General features: G+C 36.3%; 1 protein-coding gene across 11 annotated transcripts in view; it reads left to right on the forward strand.

Annotated features, from left to right (window-relative positions):
- Nucleotides 1-25705, forward strand: part of TENM2 (teneurin transmembrane protein 2) — a 727803-nt gene that overhangs the window by 387866 nt on the left and 314232 nt on the right. The gene's annotated exons all lie outside the window — the stretch shown is intronic.

Raw genomic sequence — 25705 nt, forward strand, 5'->3', positions numbered from 1 at the left:
TTGGAGTTGGGAACTATCAGTGCTAGGTCAGTGGTTGGACTGGATGATCTTCAAGGTATTTTCCAACCTAGATGATTCTGTGATTCTATCAAAGAGCCTGTATTTGTCCTTGCTCTGTCTAGCTTATATTTATCCTGCAATGGGGTCTAAAATTGCTAAATTTAAATTTCTGAAAACAATAAGGAAACAAAATGTGATTCCTAGCTCAAAAGAGTAATATTATGCTAAGGATGCAGAATTACCTCTATGCTGGTTTCTCTTCCCATCTGTTCCTTACTCTCTATTAGTTCTTTTCCGGATTGTATTGTAAATATATGTGGAAGAAAAAATATACCTATTATATTTCTCTCTGCTACAGATACATAGTAGTACTAGTCCTTAGTTGCAGAGCTTTCTGAGTCTGTACAATAAGAGCAGAAATCTGGTGGATGAAGTCATCTTTCACTGAATTAAATTACAAACATACTTCAACAGATAAACTCTTTGCATTCAGTGAAGGTAGATATCATTGTGGAGGTCTATGCTCTTTGCTGGTTTTCAAAATAATTCCTAGTGGGCAAACTCTTAGGTGCTTCTTGGATTTGGCAGCATTTGGCTGTAGTGGAAAGGTGCTGGTGTGCAATACGGAGTAACGGAAGAGCCTGGAAATGTGGCACACAAATTGAGGTTACTCTTCATGAACAATGCCAAACAGGAGGCTGTTCAAGGCTGAGACACCTGATGCCTAAGCTTTTTGATAGAACTGTAATGCATATATAAAGGGACAAGTACCATAGGAGTTACTTCCTTTGTGAAAGTAGTGATGGAACTACAAGGTGGCTTTGCTATTAATGTGGAATCATGACTGGGATTTTCTCACTCTCCCTATGATACTGCCTTTGAAATCTTGCTAAATTAAACATTTTCTTTATTAAAGGAAGATACCTTATTTTTGCAAAGCTAACTGTAGGGCTTTCTGCGGCACATACCTGCGTGGGAGATTGCTCTGGAAATTGCTCTGTGAATGGAACTGGCCAACAAAATATAATGCTCCTGTTTTACCTGTAATAGCAAAAGTCATTCTCTCTGAGGCATCCCGGTTGAGTTAAAGGGCTCATTTGTACGTGGATGAGCAATTTACAAATTTACATCTCGAGAAATGATAGATGTTTAAAATGTGAAAGTGAGGGGATTGTTTGGCATTGGCTTTATTTGACCTTTGATAAACTAATGAGAAATAAGGAATAATAAATTTATTGGTTCAACACAAGTGTGTCTCTAAATGAGCATTAACGAAATAGGGTGATAGAAGTTTTTGCAGATGCAGCATATTTCATTGGCTTAACAATGTCTATCTGTAGCCATGTCAAAGTTTATTTTTTTTCTGAACTCTTCTTGAAAACTACAATATCTAATTTAAATAATAATTAGATAATACTTTGGTTATTAATTAAGAGCTTTGCTACTAAAATGTTTAGGTGCCCAATTTAAACAGAAGCATTCACAGTTTAACTTTGATAACAGTAGAGTATAAAGTGTCTAGCTGCCAGCAGGGATGACTTGACTGAGGTATTAAGAGTGGGGCAAGAGGACTTCAGATTGACTCATCTGAGAGTACGGATTCTCCAATGACACACTTAATCCCTATGGATAGGGTACTTGGCAGTGCAGTTTACATATTCCCTCCTAGTAATCTGAAAAGTAGCCATGACATTGCCTCCAGAGGGAGTTACTTGGCAGCCTTCCCTGTGTGTGTGTGTGTGTGTGTGTGTGTGTGAGAAAGAGAGAGAGAAGGTGCTGTAATTAGTGACAATAGAATGTGGAGTGGGAATACAGAGGAAAAGGCTCAATTTTATTAAATTAAATGTTTTCATCAATAGCTAAGCAACAAACCACATGTAACACTGTGAATTAATTATGGAAAATATTTGTTCTTCTGCAATATGCTTGCTATGTAAATACTACTAACAACAGTAAAGACAGTTCTATGTTATACATAACATTGCTATGAAATAAAGGTATATGAAAACGGGATAGTAGAGTTTCTGTTCATTACATTTCTCTTCTAGCTACTTTGTCTTTGAAAAGGAGAAAATAATCTTGAGGCTCTTCACCTTTCAAACATACACGACAGATAGTTGCTATTTGTATTAGATAAGTAAGAGTTAAAGTGTGGGCTTGCTTTGATTTGGTTTTGGGTTTGGTTTGTTTCGGATTTATTGATTTTACTTTAGGCATGATAAATAGTAAATTGGTGTTTTCCCTGACAGACCTCCTAAAAATACAATGTAATTCATGACAAAAGTTGGCAGTGATTTTCATGGTAGGAAAATAGAAATGGCTTATGAGCTAATTTACTATTAATGTGTATTTGAGATTTGACGGCTATTAAAGCTGTAGTAGTGATGTCATTGCATGTATACTCAAATATTGTTGCTTTTTTTTCCCTGATTTTTAAATACAGAGTTTGTTTTGTTAAAGTAACATCTGCATGATAGGCCATATATTTTATGATGATTATTTTACTTACCAGGCTATATAATGCTACCTAAAGACATGCCGTGGTAACCTAGAAATTCACTTTTTATGTCTTGTTGTTTCTGAATAACTAGATGATCTAATAATAGCCTGAAAGTATATCAAAAGTATGCTTAGGTTGAGCAAAGTAATGGTGTCTTTACATTTTACTTGAAAATTTTAATTTGTGAATTAAGCAAATAAATAGTAGCTAGGATGTATTACAGTAGGAGCTATGCGAGCTTCTAATGGGCAGTCTGGGTGTAAAGCACAGTAGGAGAAAGGCCCTTTACATCTGCTGGTGGTCTTCTCGCTGCAATAAAGAAATGGAGTTCTTATCCTTCAGAGAAAGTGTAAAGTCTTTATTTTTGAAATTAGCTCTCCAAATTAGGCTTCAATAGGTGAAAAATAAGTGTAATCAAGTACCTAGTTTTTGTGTGTGTGTTCTGGAATCAGACAGCATTATTGCACAGTGCTGAGCTGGGAATGGAGACTGACACGTTTTTGCGTGTCCAGAGGCTGTTAACAAAGAGCCAAGTTAGCTACAATAGATGGTAAACACCACTGAGTGTTTAAAGCCTAGACTAGGCTTTGGGATAACGTGACTTGTAATAACTGCGTAGTATTACTTGTTTGAATGTTAAGAATTGGCTTTTAAGGCAATCCCTTCATCACTTCCTGAGAAAATGGAGAAGGTAAATTCATGTGGAATGTCAGAGTGTCTCAGTTCCGTTCCGCACCTGACAGTTCAGTTTCTGGGATTTTCCATCCAGGCCAAAGTTATTATTTTACTATCACAACAAAGACTCACCAAATTTGTGAGAAATAATATAAAACAAAATAAAAGATCCTTAATACTGTTCTCTGAGCATACTTACAGATGTGGAGGGAAGGGTTTTAGCATATTCCCAAAATCGTTGCTGTCTGTGGCTTTTGGAAGGATGCATTCCTCCTCACTTAGTCTGTTCGGTAACAATTTAAAAAATGTGGCACATCATCTGTTTCCCTGTCACTTCAAAATAAGTTTGAGAGATTCAGGGGAGTGGGGATTGCTTTCCTTCTATGGCTTCTCTAGCAAATCTCATTTTTCTTCATGTTTTTCTGAAACACTTTTTCCTTCTTTTCACTTTAAAAATCTCCACAGTAAGAACTGTCATAAATAATATTTATATTGTAATGTAATATAGAGTATATTTAAATGTAGTGCATTTTCATGGTATGCATGGTTGAAATGTACAGCAGGATTTTATTCCCTTTCTTTGAGTTGGATCAGATGCTTACTAGTTGATTTACTGGGTGATTTATGAAAGACTTATTGTCAATTATAAAAAAAAAAAAATAAAATCAATCTACATACCACAGTCTCTTAAGATAACCAGCTCTAAAGTTTGTAGTCCTCAAGGGTAGGAACACTGTAGTATCTGTCAGGAATGACTCGTTAGTCCTGCTTTGAGCCAGGCATCTTTTTGTTCTTTTTTCATGGTGAATATTTAATTGCTGTAAAACATATCATCTGGTACACTGTGTTGAAATCCTTTCCAAGAGCACCACATCCCTTACAGCTAAAGAAACAGATTTGAATCAGTTCTTAATTCACTCGTAACAGATCTATGTTGACTGTTCCTTATCTTCATTTCTTATCTTCAAAAAATTCATGTTCAGCAATTGGTTCCATGTCATTTGATATCAGAGTTAAGCCGACAGGTCTATTAATTTCCTTTTCCTCCCCTACCCCTCACTTTGTAAAGGCAGATATTGCTTTCTGTTCTTCTCAGATGCTTTGTCCTCTCTGAGTGTTCTGAGATGATCACTAATTGGTTAGAGATTTTTTTTTTCTCCAGTATTTCGTTGAAAGCTGTAGGCTCAACTTTTGTTATTCTTGATGTGAACATGTCTGTGATAAAGAATATTTCACTCATTGATTTTTTTAAAATACTATTGTACACAGTTCTTAATTGTAAGTTTTAATCATAATGCATTGTCTTTCTGAAGAGAAAAGTAAAATCAGTGTTTAATAATTCATGCAATTTTAGCACAACTTTGCTCCTCCCCCCCTTTATATTTAAGGGGGTTTTTTCCCTCCCTTACAGTTTCTGGCTCATGTTGTGCTTTACATTTCTAAAATAGAATATATAACCTTACTCTGTTATTAACAGAAATAGCATTAAAAAATTCCAAAGAAATCCAGAACAAATTAATGTATAAGTTGTTGAAATTGAAAAGGGGCTTAAATAATTATAGTTCATAACACACAGCATGAATGTATCAAGTGTTCTGTTGTGGCAACTGACTTGATTTGATGTATATACAATTAAAACCCTGAAAAATTAATTTTAAAACATTGTTTGTGTACATGGAATCCTGTGCTATCCATGGTGCTTTTTGTTTGTACTTGCTACAAATGCTCATATATAGTAAGAATAACTTAAATGGAAAGAAATAAAACCTAGTAAATTGTATTTTTAATTTTTTTTAGCCAAGTACAGAAGATGCACATTTAATCCCCTTCTGATTAAAACACTTAAACATGCACTTATTTTGGTGTGTGAGTATTCTCTTTCTCTGAAATGAAGCTGTCTATGCTTTAAACCTTTAGCAAGGCCATATGAAAGAAAAAAGAGGTTTTGTCCATTGTTAACTAAATAGTACTGATGACTCCATTAAAATGAACATGCATCAAATATCTTTGAATTTGTTATCATTGCTCCCATTTTTCATATTTGAAATATTAAAACAAAGGCAAAGCTACCTGCAGCCTAAGCTTCTCATCATAAATGTGATGACTTCAACTGTATTTTTCCATCCAACTAGGTAATTTTGGAGACACATAATATAACTCATGCAAAGGAGCAGGGGAAAAAAAAAAATCACACTTGGTCTGTTGTACCAGCCATATGATAGCAGTTTTAAGGTCATATTTTACAGACGTCTCCTTACTGTTTTTTAAAGCTTATCTTTTGTAATAAGCTTTGCATGCAACTTCAGTGAGGTGTTTCATGGCTCAGTCATCTGTCATACTGTGCCTATTACAGGTTGAAAGTTTTAATTTTTCTTTACCTTTTTTGTGAGTGTATTTTCACTGTGTTCTTTAAAAATATTCTCAACAGTGCTCAAGTACTTGTTGAGTGTCAGTTAGGCTTTGAGACTGTTTTTGTTACGTACTGAATAAGCATAAATTGTCATCAAGTCTTATCAGAAGAATACATAGTATTCTGTAAGTCATCTTTCAGAATATTTACAATGGAAATGTAAATCACCTATACTCAGTTTTGGGAGCGTAGTTAGGCTTTTTTTTAAATCCATTCACTATGAAAGTTTTTGCATTAAGTTCTTAATACGGTTTTTAAAGTCTGTCAATTGTTAGTAATTATATGTATATCAATCCCTGTGCAAGCTTATAAACCCAGTCCCTATGCTAGCACTCTTCTGCAATAATTTAACACAGTCTGAATATTTTAGTAATTTCCATGTGATTTTTCCCCTTAATTATTTTTTGCAGTTAGTCATGTTTATAATAATTAGTAAGGGTTTGAAGTATCAGTGGCAAGAGCAGACTCTTAGTAGATTAAACCAATATTTTATCCCATGCATTCTTGCAATTCCTTAAGCCATATTGTGGAATTTTCTGTTGTTGGCCTATTGTTCTTTCTTACATGCTCTAAAGTTTTGCTTCAGCCATGCCAACAACACTGCATGAGGCCACACTAAGCTGAAGGACTGAACTGTTGAGGTTTTTAGCTGCTTGCTAAAATTGGCTAATGTTTTCTAGTGAATTGTGGCTTCATATTATACCATTTAATTATGTGAGGTAGGTAAGAAATCTTAGCACTAATTTGAGAACATTAATCTCGTGCTAAAAAGTTGTCTCATTACTTTTCTTTTTAAGGAATTGCCTCCTGTTTAAATATACAACAAAGATTGCTAGAGAGTACGATTCTGGTTATAAAGGTGCTTACTTTCCTTGTGCTGCCCTATGTGCCTTTAGGTAGCAACTCAGCATCATGATGAATTTTTCAGTATACTGAGAGGCATAAGCAACAGAGCAGGTAGTGGACTCATTCCATATCACTCCATTTCCTACATAACTAGTAACACTGATGGTGTGAGGAAGAGAGCACAATCTGATCTATATGCCATTCATGCACCAGATTGCTCTTGGAAAAATACTCCAAGAGATCATGACACATTGACAACAGTAACATTGTTAGAAACCTTTTGGGTCCTTCTCTTGTTTTGCAGTCTGAACTGTGGAAACATACTCATACTCGGCCATTCCAGTTTCCATGCTTGTGGTCAGTAGTTTTATCCCATATTCCTATCCAAAGCCTTAAATATCTTCCATAATGGTTTTGATTAGGGCATGGAAGTAGACAATCTTTAAAGGTCCCTTCCAACCAAACAGTTCTGGCTAGTTGTCTGAAAGGAGGGTCTTTGTTAGGAAACTACAGGGCATGGACAAGGGCTTCACTCTTAAAGCAGCTTGCTCCCTTATTTTTTGGTGTCAACAATCAGAAATTCTTACACTCCTAGCAAGAATCAACTGGGTGAAAGAAGAGCACTACTTTTGCTGTAAGATTTTAATCCCAGATGATAACATCCTAAATGTGATACAATTCACAAAGGTACACAAATCACAAAAAAATTGTATAGACTTCTGTAAATCTTGATGCTTTTTCATGACTACGACAGATGTTCAGTGGGGAAGTAACTTGTCATGCCTACTGAATTTTAGAATCACTGTGTCATTTGGAAGAGCTCAAATGTCATTGTAAGGAAATAAACAGGAAGATATACTACAGAGAAGCAATATCGAATGAAAATTGGCCAAGAGGATATAAATGTAATTAGCGAAACACATTTTCATGACTAGTAAAATTAGCACCCATTTATACATGTTATACACTTGAACCCTTGTTGACACCTGAGGCTGGGAAAATATATCTGCTAATCAAAACATGTAATTATATCCTATGAAGCTGAAGTAACGCACTGAATCCTTGCTCTTCATGGTGTTAATGATTTCGGAAACTCATTTACCTGATCACCTCAGTTTGTCCTTTCTTGATGCATTTCTGTTCCCCAAAATAGTAAGGTCAGGGACATGCTAAAGCAATTAAACATTAGATCTATGGAAGAGTGAACATCGCATAGATTGTTAGATAGTATTGATATCATTAAAGAGAAAGGTGCTTTCAACAGTGAGGAAAAAATCCTCTGGTTGTAAAACAGGCAAAGCAAGATAAATTGAGTATTAACTTGCTGGAGAATTAAAATTTGTACAGACCTTTAGTATAGTTGGAGAGTTCATAACTTGTAATTTCTCACTGGCATGATCTTAAGTAGCTGTCTTCAGAGTCTATATCTACATTTAATTGAAGAAGATGATGGTCTGACACAAAAAACATAAGGGGGTAAAAAGTATAAATGATAAGTTATGCAGGGTTTGGGCCTATATGGGAGAATTGCTGAGGAAAAATCATATATAAAAAATGCTAAGTCTAATGATATGGTAACAGTTTATTTTGTTTTACAGCCTGATTCTAAAGTAGCATTGTGGAGACGTGACAGATGAATAATCCTAATGTAGAAAACCGTTTTATTTAGTCTGCAAATAGTAAAGTACATCACAGTCAGTGAAAGGTATGCTGCCATAGCTGTCAATACAGTGTTCTCTCATATTTTGTATATGCAGTTAGCACAAATTAGAATTGGGGGGTGGGGGAAGGAGCAAGGAGGTTGTAGATTTAATTGATGATGAAAACCAGAAGCAGAATTTACTGATTTACAGTGACATTAAAATAATCTTTATCTTTAGTTCTTGCAGTTCAACAGAATCTTTAGGCTAGTTAAATTATAAAGGTGATTGTAAAAAGAAGAAATGCTTCTGCATTTTGTTATCCATCTTGATTATGCAGCTCTGTCAAGTACATCTGAATAACCAGTCTTAAATATTCTTTTTCATCATCCTGGTTTTTATATACCTAGCTGTCTAGATGAACAAAAAAAAAAAAAAAAGAGAGTTTATAACAATGCTACCTTACCATTCCTCACTTGCATCACTTTTAGACTGTGACATTCAATGAGAACATTTTCTTTTTTCTGAGAGCCAAGATAATTAAAATTTAAACCCAAATAAACATAATATACATAATGTTCATTAACCACAAGGTCCTGTGAAGAACATGGTAGTATAAAAAATGCATTAACTAGTACAGACACATTAACATATTTAGTATTAAGATGATTCTTAGAAAGCTGGAAATTAGCAGAAAATTTACTACTTCTAATATCTGAAGGTAAATTAATTCAGTATCTCATAGTTCTGTTGATAAAAATCTTCCTTTGTACCCTATTTTCATGCAAGGGAGCCTGCAGCAATACTTACATATTATATTTGCTATATTCAATGTAGTTACTGTCCTAAATTTCCCACTTAGATCCATTAGTCTCATATTTCTAGGTAAGGTCTCATGGAACATCATAGATGTTCTAGGAAAATCCAGTTTAAATCCTCAAAAATTATATTAAAAAACTTTCTGTGCATATCTTGAAATAAAATTGGCCAGTCTAAATTGTCTAAATAAATAGAGCTGATATGTTAATAGATAATCCTGCATTGAATTCATATGTATACGTAAGTAGTCTAGCACACATTCTCTGTTCTGCTAGTTACTGTTAGTTATTGTTACTTATCTACTGGAATTGTAGTAACTCAGTATAGTCTCTCTGTGATGGATATATGGCAAATCCTGTGTATAAATTGTCACAATTTCTCAAAAAGTCAGTGTATTACTTCAATATCAAGAAGGTTCCACTTCTCCATTTAAAGAGTGTGGTTTTCAGGTATGAATTTGAAATTTTGTGGCCCTTTATATGCTTCTTACCTCAAACTGATGATATGTTATAGAATCTGAATAACTGCAATGAGTAGACTTCCTTGGACATTCAGAATCCAGAAACAAAGCAACAGGAATTTGGTGAAAAGTAGTGGAAGTGGCTCTCTAGAATTTTCTGACATAGAGGAGACGTAGGCTCAGTCACAGGCCTTGAATTCTCTTAGTGAATCATTGCCTGTGCTGAACAACTCATACCTTAATGCAGCCAAGGGTTGTTCATGCTTAGTGACATTTAAATTTAACATTTTTCCTTGCTGTATCAATTTATATTACCCAGTCATGCAAGAACTTTTTTTAGCAAGGTTGTTTTTACACTCTGTTCTGTGGATTAAAAGAAGGAAGTGTCCAAAGCACAGGTTTAATCTACATAATTCTGTGCCTACCTTGTGCTTGATGAAGCAATTTTGCATCTAAAGCACTTGATATCCTTATAGAGTAAGTAGAGAGTGGTAGATGCTTTTGGATACTTGCCAGAGGAAGACCATTCTGTCTTGAATTCACTCATTGAAGTTAGGTAGACAAGATCTCCCTCTGAACACATCTCTGGAGTGCTAATCTCTCTTCATTGACTGTGGAGAATAGGAGGCTTGGCTTCACTGTCAAGAATCTGAGCATGGTCTAAGTGTCTAGGTAAACAACATCCTACCCGTAATTTTTTTTTTAATGCATGCTGGAGATGTTGACCAGTAAGTAACAGCTTAAAAGGGTTTTGTCAGTGTCAGCTTGTAAAAGGAAAGGTCATAAAGATAAACTTTGACATATTTTGTTTTGAAAAGGCTGCTTCAGCTGTGATGTTGCTTACTTGCACCTTTCAGAAGTGATATGTTCCACCTTGTAGTTGTACCTTTTGTGAAGTACTGTTATTATAGGTGTGATTTTTCCTAATGGTCTCTATGTACCAGATGATTATCTAGGGTCTATCATTACTGTAAAATAGGATTTGATATGTGGGAACTAAAATAGTTGTAAATGCATGTGGTGAAATAATAAGACTGAGTAATTCTAAAAAAGCTAAGACAAAAAAGGCCTTTCAGTTGTGAAAAACTAGTTAAAATGTCTGAGTGCCACTGGTTGCTTCATCAATGAATGTATAAATAGTATCATGCAATGCTGCTTTGTAAAATTCTTATGTCCAGAGGTGAATTAGCACATATGCAACTTCATCAATAAAGCAGAGATTCTGCTTTGTCATAATTGCCAAACTCTCTTTGCTCCCTACTTCAGATGAGTGTCTGGTTTTACAACTGTATGTTTTCCTGTGTTGGAACATGGTCAACAGCTATATGACTTTATGAACGATAAACATCACTGCATACAGTAAAGGTTTGTATTTAAATCCTATTTTCTAATACATGCCTTTACTCCCAGGCATCTGAATACCTTTAATACACCACACAATAGCCCAACTCATTGTACAGCTCCTGGGCCATTGCTGACTGGTGAAATATTTAACATCCCACTTTAATGACCACTCAGTCTCTAGCTAGTCACATCAGAGGTATTGTGGTAAAAGAAATTAAGAGATTACTGTTGGGGGATTACTACGAGGCTGAGGCACTGTCTGTCCACTGTTGAGAATACAGATTTCTAGTGACCCATTCACTCAGTTGAATTGTCTTCTTCTGCCTGTGTTCATGTATCTCCATTTAGCCTTCTAGGAAGTCTGGAATACATTTCTATGACATTTCTCTTTCCTGTAAAACTAAACTGGAATCAGTGGTCAGCTTGCTGGCAGTGCTTAAGTAACAGCTCTCTTTGGAAGAGTCCTGTTACTGCATCTCTTCATTCTGCTTTCTTGACAATTATATACAAATATCTGTCATGCTGTGCACATTAATCCCTTGTACATTCTAGTGCACCATATCTAGGAAATACATTTTAGTATGTCCACTTCTGAGAGGAGATACTGTGTCATCTTCTCTTATTTGGGAGATATGGCATACTTTGGAGGCAGAAAATTATCCTTTAAAGCAACTCTTCCTTTTTTTCAGAGTGATGTAAATTGTTTCAATGGCTATTACGAAAAAGAAAATCTAAAAACAAAAATAAAAATTACTAGCACGTGAAAGTTCTTTTTATTATGTTCTTAAATTTATCTCTTGGCATATTTTTACAGTAGCTGGTGAACTAGAAAGTTCCATGTAGTATTTTATGCATAAAGCATGCTTTCCATCCCGATACACTCTTTGCATCCACTGAAAAATAATAGTGTGCTCAGTATTTGTGCCCAGTACAAAAACAAGGTAGAAACTTGGACCAAGAGTGCCATACCTGGAGTGTCAAGGGGAGGATCTATACATAGCGCCAGATTCCTCCCCTGCCTCATTCTAAATAGAGTCTTAGTGTCTGGATGGCATCTAATCCTTTATCTGAAAGGATGTGTGAGGTGTTAACTTTATTTGCCTTGGAGGAATAAAATGCTCAGCTATACCTATTACAATCTGAACATATTTCTTCAGGACAGTCCTCTCTGATTCTTGTTCCTTGGAGCATTTAAGGTTGTGTTGGTTTGTGGTTTTTTTTCCCTAGATCTAACAGAATTGTAACCAGTTATGTTACATGTTTATTTTCTCACCCCCTTAGCTGTCTTTTCAGGTATATTGACTCCTACTCTTCCTGCAGATCTTTTAGTTTATTGCTCCTTTATTTGCTAGTGTGGAACGTGCAATGAACAGGCATTCCATACACTACCTTGTGTACTTGAAGATGTAATTGGCTTTCTTCTTCCTTATCCTAGACAGACTAGCTAACACAGGAGCACCCATTCTACAACTAGTTTTAAACATATTTATCTATGAGGATGAACAGGGGTGTCAAGCCAGAGTAACATTGTGTGCCCTCAGTTTCTCACTTATAAAAATAACAGTACTTACTCTAAGGAAATGGTTTGAATCTTAAATAGATTTGTAAGAATGTTTAGTTTTATAGAAATAGGTTCTCTGTTTTGGATGAGCTATTCCTGACACAAAACATCAGAGACCAAAAAACCACCACAAAACCCACACAAACCACCCCCCCTCCAAAGACCTCTTATGGCTTATTCATCTTAGCCTCTTTTACACCCTACTGCCCCTGAGCCCTCCAAAGCTGTTGCAGCAGATTGCAGAATTGGAGTAGTGTTCTGGTCACTTTTTTTCCCTTATTTCCTCTGGCACCCAAGCTACAGCTGATATAGGTGTCCTAAAAGTAGGAGTTTGAGGCATAGGGATGGATTTTTTTTTTTTTTTAATGCTCTCAGAAAGCTCTTTGACCATAGTTACATTTTAGTGCTGCTTCAGCTACAATCAGAAATCCAGCAGAGCTGTTTGTCCATCATTGTTAATTTTTGAAGTATTGCTATCAGAAGTAGTAACTACATATTTATTTAATCTATTTTAAGTCTGTGTTTGGAATCTTTGCAGTCTTGCCCCTTACCAGTAGCTACCTGGGAATAGATTTTCTTCAGGGTTAATGAAGTCTAATTGTGTGTCTCCTGATATCTTACCATCTTTGCCTGTTCCCATAAATTGCTCTGATAATGAAGATAATGAATTCGGACCACATCTACAATCATATTTTCTAGATAAGTATGTCAGACAGACTGTTAGAACAATGAAAAGAAGAGAGAGGAAACTTTGGCTTAGTACTGAAAATAAGACATGTTGAAAATAGATGTGTGAATCTGTAAAAAACAAAATATAAAAAAATGAACTAAATATTTTTATCTATAACGTGTCAGAGATGAAAAAGGCAATGCTGAGTTTCTGCAAAAACTAATGAATGAGAACCATTTAAACAGTACCCTCAATGGCAGAGGAAGGGACAGTTCCATGAGAAAACCAGTACATTAATATATGTTCTGCCTTTAGCAGACATTTAGCAGCTAAGACCCAACAGTCCTTTGTGTACTTCTAAATTCAGTTTGGTCTGTCACAAAAACAATCTACAGTGCTATGAAACAATGTCAGGCCAGCTATTCCCAAGCTGCTTGTTGATGTATTTGCATGCTGTGATCCTATCTCTGACTTCTTTCTGCATCCTTACTCTCACCTGTAGCTCTGTTTCTAACCTACTCTTGTGGTAGGGTTGGCAATGAGAGATTGTTTTAAGGTAGTTTGATGTCTTCTGTTCATATCCTAATGATTTTTTTCTCTTAGTTTTGAGACTACTCTGGCTCATTTATTGCTTTGTTCCTTTTTATATTGCATAAAGGGACAATGATGGACACTTAAAAGATGGACAACAATTGAAAATTTTGTCATAAGTTCTTATAAGATCTGTTTTCAAATGTCAGCTTGTTTCACCTACTGTTTTCTGTTAACCTCAACTGGTGCAGGAAATACTCATCACTTCGAAAACTCGAGTTACTACTTCACCTTTTTCTTGTGTCCTCTTTAATGAAGACTGAAACTTTCTCCATTCTGTTCCCTTTAAACCAGAAGAGTTTCATGTAGATTAACACTGGGTCTACTTTTCAGACAACTCCTTCCTTCGTCCCACAACACACCATGTATAGGATCAAATGGCACTCATTCTGATCAACTAAATATTTGGAGATAAGCTGTCTGTGTATTGTCTTGTGCTTATGGCGTTCTCGTGATAGTAACTGTGGAGGGGGGGAGAATCAGATTTAAACTTCTTTCACAATCATGGTTTGTCATTATAAGTGAACATTCTTTTAGGTAATACAGTCAATAACACATTTAATGCTAAAAGGCAAGTTTGGCATAATACCAGTTTTAGCCTTCATGAAATATCACTTAACATTTATATAGACTAAGATGCCATGAAGTTCTTAACTGCTAGGGTTTTAAAGAAAATACTCCATTATGCACTGATCTTTCACTTTATACAAAACCAGTGATGTATGCTGTCATCATTTTGTGTGTGTGTGTGTGTGTAACAGAGGCCAGAATTTTGTCTGAAATGTTTTGTGGGGAATTTAGTGATTCTATATAATAGCACTGTCTCTGCTATGGTTTAGATGGCTTTTATCTATCCACTGGAGGCTATTTCAGGATCAGTTGACAACCTGCACTGTATCTTTTTACTCAATCACTTCTATGTGCAGAGTGCCAGTAGTATTTTCGGAATAGCACTTATGATAAGGAAAAAGTAGGCATAAATGGGCTGCTGAGAATTTATTGGTACACCTAGTTCTGTTGATCAGGAGCCTTGCCAACAAAGTGACTCAACTGCCTGTGAACAGGTAGAGCCTTTTCTAGCCCAGAGTATTTCTCCTCCTCAGGGATAAAAATAAGAGTTGGTGACTTAAGGATAGAATGAACAGGAGCTAAGACAGCTTGTCATTGCTGAATCTTGTCCTGACAGCTGCCTTAGCAGAATGCATTTGATAAACTGTGATTGACAAAATACTTGAAAACTGCAGCTTAAAGCTGAATTTGTGGAGCATGCGAAAGTAGACAGGATAAAGTAAGAATAGTCTTATGAGCACACCGAGCTGTCATCACGCACAGAACTCTCTTTAAATTCGAAAAATAGAGAGCTGTAGGGAAACTAGGCTGTCCTAATATAATTATCAAGATCACTACTGTAATTGAGCCTTTATTTGAAGCTAGGTCATTATGCAATACTTTGTGCTCATATATTATACAGAGTCTAATGTCATAACAATTCAGTAGTTTAGAAGGGACAGAACAAAAAATGCAGTTACTAATTACTCTGAACTTTTGGAGTCCATATATAAATTTTGAAGTTTTATGGTCCATATAGATAGTAAAAAAAAAAAAAAAAAGGACAACAATGGGGCTCATTTCACTGACTTTACATTTCTGGTTTGAGAACAATTAGAAGTTTCCAATTACTGCAAATTAAGATCACAATTTTCCAAAAAGGAAACCCTCTTCTGCATGATTGGAGGTACTCAGAGGGCTTTTTCTTTAGGTGAGTTGTCTTTTCTATTTCAAATCAATATAATCTCCTTAACTGTCTACCTAAAACATTATATGCCATTCCACAAGGTTGTGGAAATGAATTACACCACTTTTGTATACATACTGGGATGATTTTCAAAGTACTTCTATATAAATTCAGTTGCAAAAATAAGATATACGGAGCGCTGCCAGTACTGCCAACTGCAGAATGCTGTGGCAGTAAGCAGAGAGCACAGTAGTCTCCTTTGTTGACTGTAGTCATTAAACTGCACTACCAGTTGATGCATTTGTTGGTGTTCATTATATTTCCCATTTGTATTTAAATTTCTGTGAAGGAAAGATAAGATAGAGGTAAAAAAATTATGCTTATTTGCTCTTCATTGAGCTCCTATTAGATGTATGACTTTGAGAGAGAGAGAACATTGAGGAAAAATGCCTAGGTATTCTTTACAAAACATCGTATGTCCATTCAGTCTTTAGCAGACTTCAAAAGGACATATCCCTGAGGTTTTAATGAAAACATAAATCGATAGGGAATAACTAAAAATACACTTAAAATGAAAAGGAAACTAGGTCATTCACCACATGACTCAGTATTTGTAGCTTAGAATATATTGCAGGTTTTTTTCACATCATAAATATCCTTCAGATACATGTGGAAAGTATTGTCTATGTTCACTTACTCTAAAATGTTATCCCTTTTGAGTCATTGTGTCTAATGCTTTCTCTCTAACAGTGCACAGCATGAACTTGTGATATGTTTATATATGTCTGTCTTGTCCAGGCAATTTTTCTGTCTCTTCTATAAACTGCTTGCTTTGTGAAAACTGTGCAGAGTCCTTAAGGCTAGATTCCATCTATCAGGAAACAAATGAATATATTTATTACTAGTCTATGTCATATGCAGAGGGAAGCAGCCACCATGATGTGTAAGGTAAACATACGTTGTTATGTGTGAAAGAGCTGAATTTGTCTGGTTTTTTGAGTGTATTGCAACCTCCTCCAGTACTTTGTTGTTCCATTCATGGGGCAAACTGAATTTTGGTGGTCTTCTAAATGAGCTGGGAAAACAGATACGTACTGAGGTGATAGTTTTCTGTATGTCAAGCGCTATCCAGGGTAGTGAAGACAGTGAAGAATTTCCTGAAGAATCTAATGATGCTGAACAGGTGGTTGAGGAAACAGCAGGTGAAATTGATGATTGTTTGGGAAATATGAAGGTCTCTGAATTGTCTATTATTATTCAGGAAAGTTATGTTAGTGCGACAGTGAACTATCATACGAAGGGATATCCACACAATATTACAGTAATGCAAACAACCCCCTTCTTACAACAAACAAGAGGACCCAGTGAAAAGTTTATACAAAGAACAAAGCAGAAAATATTGTATAAAGGTGTGGGATGTCTATACCTGGAATGATATGCTGCTTTCTCATTCTTGCATTTAAAGAATGGTATAGTAGAACTGCAAAACGTAAGAGCCAGTGAGATGGATTACCAAAAGTATGGCATAGTTTCCTTGTGAAGAATGACTTTAATATTCTTTCGTGGGAAAAAAAAAAAAAAAAAAAAAAAAAAAAAAGGCAACTGGTGAAGTGATTTGAGTCTGTACAGTGGTGAGTAGCACACAGAATGTGAATAAAGAATGATTGTTCACTGTTTTTTCCTCATATGGAAACCATGCAACATCAAATCAGTGAATGTCAGATCCAAAATTAACAAAACTCTACTTCATATAACATTCAGGAAAGTTGTTGGACTCTTGTTCCCAAGAAAGTTAGTATTTGTAGATACTAACTATTTACACTGGTTCAAAGCCAGACTTGAGAAACTGATAGAACTAAAATCCAACCAAAGCTGTTGGGGAAAAAAAAAAATTAGGAAATCTTGGAAAGAAACTCCTGGAGTTCCAGAGGCTATTCTGAAGGATTAGCTCCATATGTTTGCTCCAGTTTTATACTTTTTCTTAAGCTAGAGATGTATTAAAAGATCTGACTTGCTACAACCTGACTTGCTACAGGTTGTACTTAAATTCTTTGTCAAAGAGTACCAAGAATAATTTTGTTTCAAAGCTATAGATGATCTCATTATAGAGGCTGAAGAGATAGTTGGTAAAATTTCAGATTGAAATCTTGTCCTTTAAATTTTTTTTCCCCAACAAATAACATGGTAAGACAGTAAGTTTGTCTGGTTTTCTTCTTGTGAATTGTGTGTCAGTTCTTAGTTTGTGAGAATTGTTTACAGGCGCAGATGAGAAATTAGATTTTACCAACTAAATTACTTGAAAACTGTAATTTGATATTTTTTTTCATTAATAGAACTTGCTGTAGAAACAGGAGATCAGTAAGTAAAAGTAGGTCTAAAGGTGGTTGAGGCTTATCAATTAATTAACTTGCAGTAACAATTTAAAAACAATAATTCTTAACAGCAAGTAACATAACAATAATGAGGAAGTCGGATGCTGAAGTTATTTAAGAGTTTCTTTCTTTCGTTTTGTGAGGCATTGTTATTGCTAGAACATTGATCTCAATCATCAGCTCCCTGGGAAGACAACTGTATGTATTTGGTTTAGTGTTTCTTTATGTTTTTAGGGGCTTATTTGATTTTAAATGAGCAATGAGTTACAGTGTTAGAGGCATACAGGATGTTGTAGGGCCTATGGAATTTTCAGGTCATTTTAAAAATGCCCAATATGTCAGTAGGACTAACATGGTAGCACCGGTCCTTCTTTCCTTTTTTTATCCATATGTCTTAGCTTTACATTGTTCTTTTGACAGAAAAAAAGTCTGTTTCAGTGTTTTGCTTTTTTGTTTGATTGTTTTGGAGGAGGGGCAGGGTGTTACAACACCCAACGTGGTTATAATAATTTAGTGCAATTAGAATTGCATGCTTGTACTGGAAAACCTTCTTTCCATTGTTTTATGAATCCCTTAATGTTTATTTCACAGCTGTCACAGTGCTCCATCCTGCTGACGTTAGATGATAAATTTAAACAAGTGCAATCTTACCAGGAGCAGCTAACTTGGGTTTATTCCCTTACTCACAAAAGAAGCAGCAAAGTAGTACGTGGCAGATAATTTTTACTGTGGCATTTTGGTTGATTTGTTCTTTCTTTACACTTTTTAGCTGAAAAAGTACAAGATGTACAATATGTATCCCACAATAAGGAGAAAAACTCCTTTTAAAGAATTCTTTTTAGTATTTAAATTCTTTTTAGCCTTGTTTATACAGTTTTTATTTATGCAGTTTTGTGTGCTGCCAAAAGTGATGAAGAACAACAGTGGGTGCTTTAATGGAAGTGCTGATTGGTTGTAGTACAATGCATATAGTCCCCTCTAAATTTAAACTTTGTACATGACTACTTTTGTTGTAAAACTTGGTTAATGCAAATTTTCTCACCATATTTATGCAAGGCTACTGAATTTAGTGATTTTTTTTTTCCGACTAGCTAGATTTTAAAAAGTGATACTTTCATCAGGAACTGTTTAGTTTATACTTCACTAATTTAAATTCTCCCCTTTAGCCTAACAATTCAGATATTGGTCTTTCCAGGCATTACGTTTTTGGTCAGAAAAGGTAGTAATTGGAACAGAGGCTGAACTAATAATAAATTGTTATTTGGGAGAAAGATTTGAATGGAAGATGTATTAAAGAAAGAGAAAGCAACCTTAAAGAACCTGTAGTTGCTACTTGAGGCTGAAGCTTTTCTTAGCATCTAATAGATTATTCCCATGAGATTTCTAGCTTATGGTTTTATAAATTATGGGGATAATGACCCATAGCTGAGTCATTGACCTGTATGGGGTTACTAACCCATTCCTAACAGCATGAAGTAATAGTTGTTAAATTGACCCTGACTTCAAAAAGCAAAGCAAAACAAAACCAGAAGGAAACAGCATGAGGAAGAGCAAAAATGTTAAGAAGTTTCATTTAGAGTTTTTTCTTTTTATGCAGGTCAATGGCCATATTGGATTAAGAGACAATTACCAATATTTTAGGTATTGGGACTTGACTGTTCGGGGGCATTTGAGAAGATTCATCTAAATTACCAGTGATTTGGTAATCTGATTACAAGTACCTTCCAGTACTTCAAGGGGCTACAGGAAAGCTGGGAAGGGACTCTGTATCAGAGAGTGTAGGGATAGGATGAGGGGTAACAGCTTTAAACTGAAGGAGGGCAGATTTACACCAGATAGAAGGAAGAATTTTTTTCCAGTGAGGGTGGTGAGGCCCTGGCACAGGTTGCCCAGAGAAGCTGTGGCTGCCCCCTCCCTGGCAGGGTTCAAGGTCAGGTTGGACGGGGCTGTGAGCAACCTGGGCTGGTGGAAGGTGTTCCTGCCCGTGGCAGGGGGTGGAACTAGGTAATCTTTAAGGTCCCTTCCAACCCAAACCATCCTGTGATTCTATGATTTAGTGACATGATTTTAAAGTGATACTGTGAAATTGATTGTAACTCCTATGTACACATATTAATTTGGACTTAGGAGGGCCTGTATTGTAATTCGGTTTTGAAATAAGACAAACAGAAACAATTTAAATTGACTTAAATAAATCCACTTGAAGTTTAGTTTCAGTTCCCTTTAAGTTCATAAGTGTAGACAGACTTCTCTACAAAGAAACGTCTAAGCACTCTACAAAGTGCTGATATGAATTATGCATGTCCCTGGGATTCCTACAGTGCCAGTACATCCTGATGCTTTTATTAGTCTATAGAAAATTAAATACAAACTGAAGGTATTTGTCATTATAAGTCCCTTACTGTTGTCTCCAATGTAGCTAATTGCTTAGTTCATTCTGTGTAAAAGATATAGGCAATGCGCTTGAAAAATCCAGCTCCTGGTGCAGTAGTGTCCTGGTTTTGGCTGGTATAAAGTTAATTTTCTTCCTAATAGCTGGTACAGTGCAGTGTTTAGTAATTAGGGTGAGAATAATGTTGATAACACACTGATGGTTTAATTGTTGCTAAATAGTGTTTATACTAAATGTAGGGCTTTTCAGGTTTTCATGCTGCCCTGCCAGCAGAGGCTGGGGGTGCACAAGAGACTGAGAGGGAGCACAGCCAGGACAGCTGAGGCAGCTGACCAAAGGGACATCCCAAACCATATGGCATCATGCCCAGTGTATAAACCGGGGGGAGTTGGCCAGGGGGGCACCACAGCTCAGGGATTGCCCAGGCACCGGTCAGCAGGTGTTGAGTAATTGCATTGTGCATCACTTTTTCTGTATATTCTATTATGGGGTTTTTTTTATTTTTACCCTTCCTTTCTGTCCTGTTAAACTGTCTTTGTCTCAACCTATGACTTTTACCTTTTTTTTTTTTCAATTCTCTCCCTCATCCCACTGGCAGAGCGAGAGTGAGTGAGTGGCTGTGTGGTGCTTAATTGCCAGCTGGGGTTAAACCATGACAAGTAGATCTGGTGCTGGTTAGTGTGGTAATATTTTGGATGCCATAAATAGCAATGCAAGTCAAAAATTGTGACGCCCATTTTGTAACCTTATCTTCGGTAGACTGAGGAAAGGGAAAATGGTGTATTTTCTGTTGAGCTCACTGAGCTATAATAAGCTTTCAAATGTACTTGAACTGGTGTTAGAGCATTTTCCTTTGTAGTGTTTGTCATTCTTCCATGAATATTTGTTAGTGTTTTAACATATTTAACATAGTTAACACATACTTTCAAAAAATAAAATATGTTTTGTGGATGTTTTATATTGGAGAATAATTCTGTTTGAGAGTTTCTAGTATACTGTGCAGGTAAAACTCTTTTAAGTTTAATTGGCTTAGTGAATGTGCTTCAGAGGAGAGAAAATGAGCACAACTTTTGTCAAAGATCAAACAAAACGCTGTATATAAAATGTCCAATAGAATGTAATAGAACCAGCAGATAGTAATTGTATTAAGACAATATAGGAAGAGAAAAATTGTGTGACCCTTTTATTGCAGAAGAGTTCATATTTCCATACTTCTGTGCATGACTTTCTTATTACTGAGTTTTTTCTAATTTCTTCACAATCATTGTTTGCCTCCAGAAATGGTACATACATATATATATATTAAGAGTACCACATTTGTTGCATCTGTCCAGTACACTTGATCCAAAAGTTAGGGGAGAACGTGATGAAAAAATGTTGTCATCTGAGCTCAGAAGGCAAGTGAGCATCATGCAGCCACTTCCTCACTTCTTCCTCCTCAGGGATGGGGAGGAGAAAATATAACAAAAGGCTCAGGCATCAAGACAAGGACAGGGAGGGATGATACACCCATTATGGTCACAGGCAAAAATCAGACTTGATGGGGGAAGAAAAAGAACATCAATTTAATCTGAACACCACAACCGACAACAATAATTTACCAATCAGAGTAGGACAGTGAGAAATACAACCACATCTTAAAAAAACCCCTTCCCTCACTCCTCCTTTCTTCCCAGACTCAGCTTTGCTCCTGATTTCTCTACCTCCTCCCCTCCAGCAGTGCAGGGGATGGGGGCTGCAGACAGTTCATCACACGTTGTTTCTGCTGCTCCTTCCTCCTCAGGGGAAGGGCTCCTCACACTCTTCCCCAGCTCCGGTGTGGGGTCCCTCTCACAGGAGACAGTCCTCCATGAACTTTCTCCGGTGTGAGTCTTTTCCACGGGCTGCAGCTCTTCAAAGTGCTCCAGAGTGGGTCCCTCCCGTGGGCTGCAGCCCTCCGAGCAAGAGAGCTCCAGCTTGGGCTCCCCTCAGTGTCCTGCCTTCTTTGGGCACAGCCCCCGCTCCAGCATGGGGTCACCCCCAGGCTGCAGGTGGCATCTGCTCCACCGTGACCTCCCTGGGTGCAGGGGCACAGCCCTGCCCTCTCACCCCGGGCTGCAGGGGTCTCTGCTCCGGCACACCTCCCCCCTGCCCCCCTCCCTTCTTCCACTGAACTCAGTGTTTGCAGAGGGGTCTCCCTCACAACTACCCCTCCTCCTCTCAGGTTCCCCTCCTTAGATATGTTATCACAGAGGCGCAGCCACCATCGCTCACTGGCTCAGCCTTGGCCAGAGGTGGGTCTGACTTGGAGCCGGGAGAGCTTTGGGAAGCTTCTCACAGGAGCCACCTGTATAGCCCCCTTCCCTGCTACCAAAAACTCGCCACACAAACCCAACACAAAAAAACAAACCAAACAAGATTATTTGAGGAAAACATAGACCTTTGACCTGCCAAGTACTAAGAGAATGTTCTGTCAGTTGTTACAGTTTTTGTCCTATTCCTCAAAAACCATAATGATCATTAATAAACATTGAGCAAATAGCAATGAAAATGTACTAAGGTACTAAGAGAGGACCAGCTTCTGCTCATTGGAAGTGCTCAGTAGAGCGGAAATCAGAGACAATGGGGACAAGCCTCAGCCACGTGGGTGTGACAGAAGTGGAGCAAGTGTTTGCTACTGGGTGTTTTTGTGTAAATATTGAAAGGGAGAGGAAGCAGCTTGAGAATGAAGGGTATTTATTTGGAAGACCTTTATTTACTGCTTCTGAAGTGATAGTTTATAAACATAAACGATCTTTTTATTTTTTATTATGAGTAAAAATTGGGTTATGCCACTTTGATAAATAGAAGAGGAAAAATGAGAACAGAGCTTAGGAGGATATTTAGGCTTTGGTCATATTTAAAGTTCCACAGTTATTTTCTACATGAATGTTGACTGAGAGGCATAAGAATTATGGGTGGAGGAAACAAGCGTTATAAAATGCAAGGAGTTTTCATACTGTAAAAAAAAAAACAAACAAACCCCCAAACATAAACAATGTACTATCATCTTAAAGGGTAGAGCATATACTATATGATTGGTAGGCAAACTTTAAGTGATGCTTGTTGAGAAATGTTAAAAAGTGAAATTCCAGAATACTCAATTTAACTAAGGTTGAAAATTCATAGTGCATAGTTGGAAGCTCTCATTCAGACAGGACTATGAAGGGGAAAATTCTGAAGGAAGAAAACAACTGGGGATGATGGAGGAGAGCAGGAGGATACAGGAGTGATACTTAGTGTTGTATAGGTAGGAACCATAAATTAAGAACAACACAATATTTGGTGATCAGCCTCTTTGCTGTAAGAAAGACGTGTCCTTTGGGGCCCAAGAGTGCTGTGGGGTACTAGGCCTTGGAGGAGACTGTTGGGGTGTGAAAAAAAGTTAGATAAATGTTAAAAAGCGACAGAAAGGTGGAAGCAGAGTATCAGTTCCTGAAGAGGCTGCTGTGAGGAAAGGAGAAAAAAATGAGTTCAGTGAATAATGTGCAGAAGACAAGCAGCTAGTCTGAATATTGTGTACCTCACAGGAGACTGGTTTAGGAATTGCAGTATTTGTTTTCTCAATTTTCAAAAAGTGTTGCTAGTATTTGTACTATAATTTAAAATTAGCTGTATCAGCATTGATTATTAACTTAAACTGAGACAAGACAGCAAGATGAAAACTACTATTAATTCATCTTTGACAGTGTACAGAAAGCAGTTTTCTTTGTCAGTTGCTGTAGGAGCAAACAGACCTGTGGACTCTGGGGAGCTTGTGTTTTAGAGGAATGTATAAGATGAGAGCATAGTAAATTCACACAGGTTTTACTTTTTCCAGATGTAAAGTGTGGTGTCTGATAGGGACTAAAATTAACTTAATGATCTAAAGATTCGCTTACAAAAGATTTTTTTCCTAATTTTTGGCAAGGCCAAAGATTGTAGGTCATAGTCTATTCTTTCCTGTCTGATAATTGCAAAATCTATTACTATCCCTTTGAGATGTTTTTTATAAAAGACTGCACTAAATCTGAATAAAAGCCTAATAAGTAGATTAGTTAGAACAATAGTCCTCATGAGGGTGTTTGATTCTGAGTGTAGCTGCTAGAGATAACCCTAAATGCAATTAGGTTTAACTCCCTGTGAGTGTCAAAGGAAGGTAATACCCATGGAGACTTCCCTTCAGATGACACTATTTTTAAAGTGTCTCAACATTTAAATTATTCTTTCCTTCGAGCATTGATAACAAACTTTTTTTTTTTTTTTTTAATTGTTGGAGAAACAGAGCTTGGAAACTTAGGTTTAGACATTAGTTTTAGATGTTTCACATCAAAAAGAGAGATGTCTCAGCTTCCTTGGGGGAACAGTTTGTTGTCCTCATCTGTACCCTTTGTAGTTGTAAGGATCAAATATCCCAGGGTGGCCACAGACAGGTAAAAAGAGAGAACAGCAGATTCAGTAACATACACAAGCTTAAAGGCTAATGTGATAAAATGTCAATAGATAAACTGTTGATGGTTTAATTCTGTTTTTTCCCCTTGAAAGATAAACGAAAAGAAAAACTTTTATTAAAAAAAAAGAGACAGTAAAGGTTTCAAAAATCTGCATATTATAAGGTGTGATATAATAAAAACTGTAAAATTGCAAGCTACTGGAATTGTTTAATTGAATTGTAAGTATCACAGAAGAATTGCACTGTATTTAAGCATTTGGTCCTATTTTCACATAAAAAAGAAAAGAAAAAAAAGGCTTAATGGAACAATGCCATGACTTCCTTTTTGATACATTCCTTCATCTACATGTGCTTACTTATATTTAATGTCTATTATTTTGAAATATTAAAAATATTAAAATAATCTCATCAACTTATAGTATTATATTTTGGGGAAAATTGCTGGTAATACCAAAAGGAAGAAATTTGCACTTTAAAAAAAAAATATTTATCAAAGTTTTTATATTGATAGTCATTGTGCTCCACACTTCACATATCTTTGCTTCACTTGCTTATTGTTCTTAGAATTATCTTTCAGTGGAGCATTCCTGAAAATCTCTTTTTTTCCTTCCTTGCTTTTCAATCAAAAGTCTGTATCATAAAAAGTAAAGCTGAACTAATTAGACATGGACCCAAATACCTGAAAATTACTTATGTTCATCCCAAATCAAACTTGAATTTCATGTGTGGCAAGGGGATGTTTAGCCAGTTTAGGAAACTGTCTGTTTTTTATTGTTTGTAAAAGTATAACTTGTCCCTTAAAAATACTTTTTACCCCCAAAACGAGCAGTGTAACACTTAAGAGCTGTCATTCTTTCACATTATTTCTGTTGCACACATTTTAGGTCCAAAATATTTCTGCTCCTAACAAATAGCTAATTTGTTGTCTTACACCTTTAGCATGCAAAGTGCTTTATTTTCTGTTGTTTTGGTCAGCTGATTTTATATCTTTAAGTGTCAATGCATCGCCTTTTTTCCTTTGCATATAGTAAATTGCTGTGGTATACAGAACACATTTTCATTGTTCATTCTGGTGAGTCTTGGGTGCAAGATTAAATTATTGTCTTATAAAAATTATTAAGGATTTGAACCTGAGATGTGCCAAGTAAAATAATTTCCCAGTGAAGCCTTAAAGAGAGTGAATTAGGCTTCTTGTCTTACCAGTTTGTGTAAGGAAATTCATGTAAATAAATAGGTTTTA

This window comes from Athene cunicularia (assembly GCF_003259725.1).
Source record: "Athene cunicularia isolate RWA chromosome 13 unlocalized genomic scaffold, athCun1 chr13_part1, whole genome shotgun sequence".
NCBI lineage: Eukaryota > Metazoa > Chordata > Aves > Strigiformes > Strigidae > Athene > Athene cunicularia.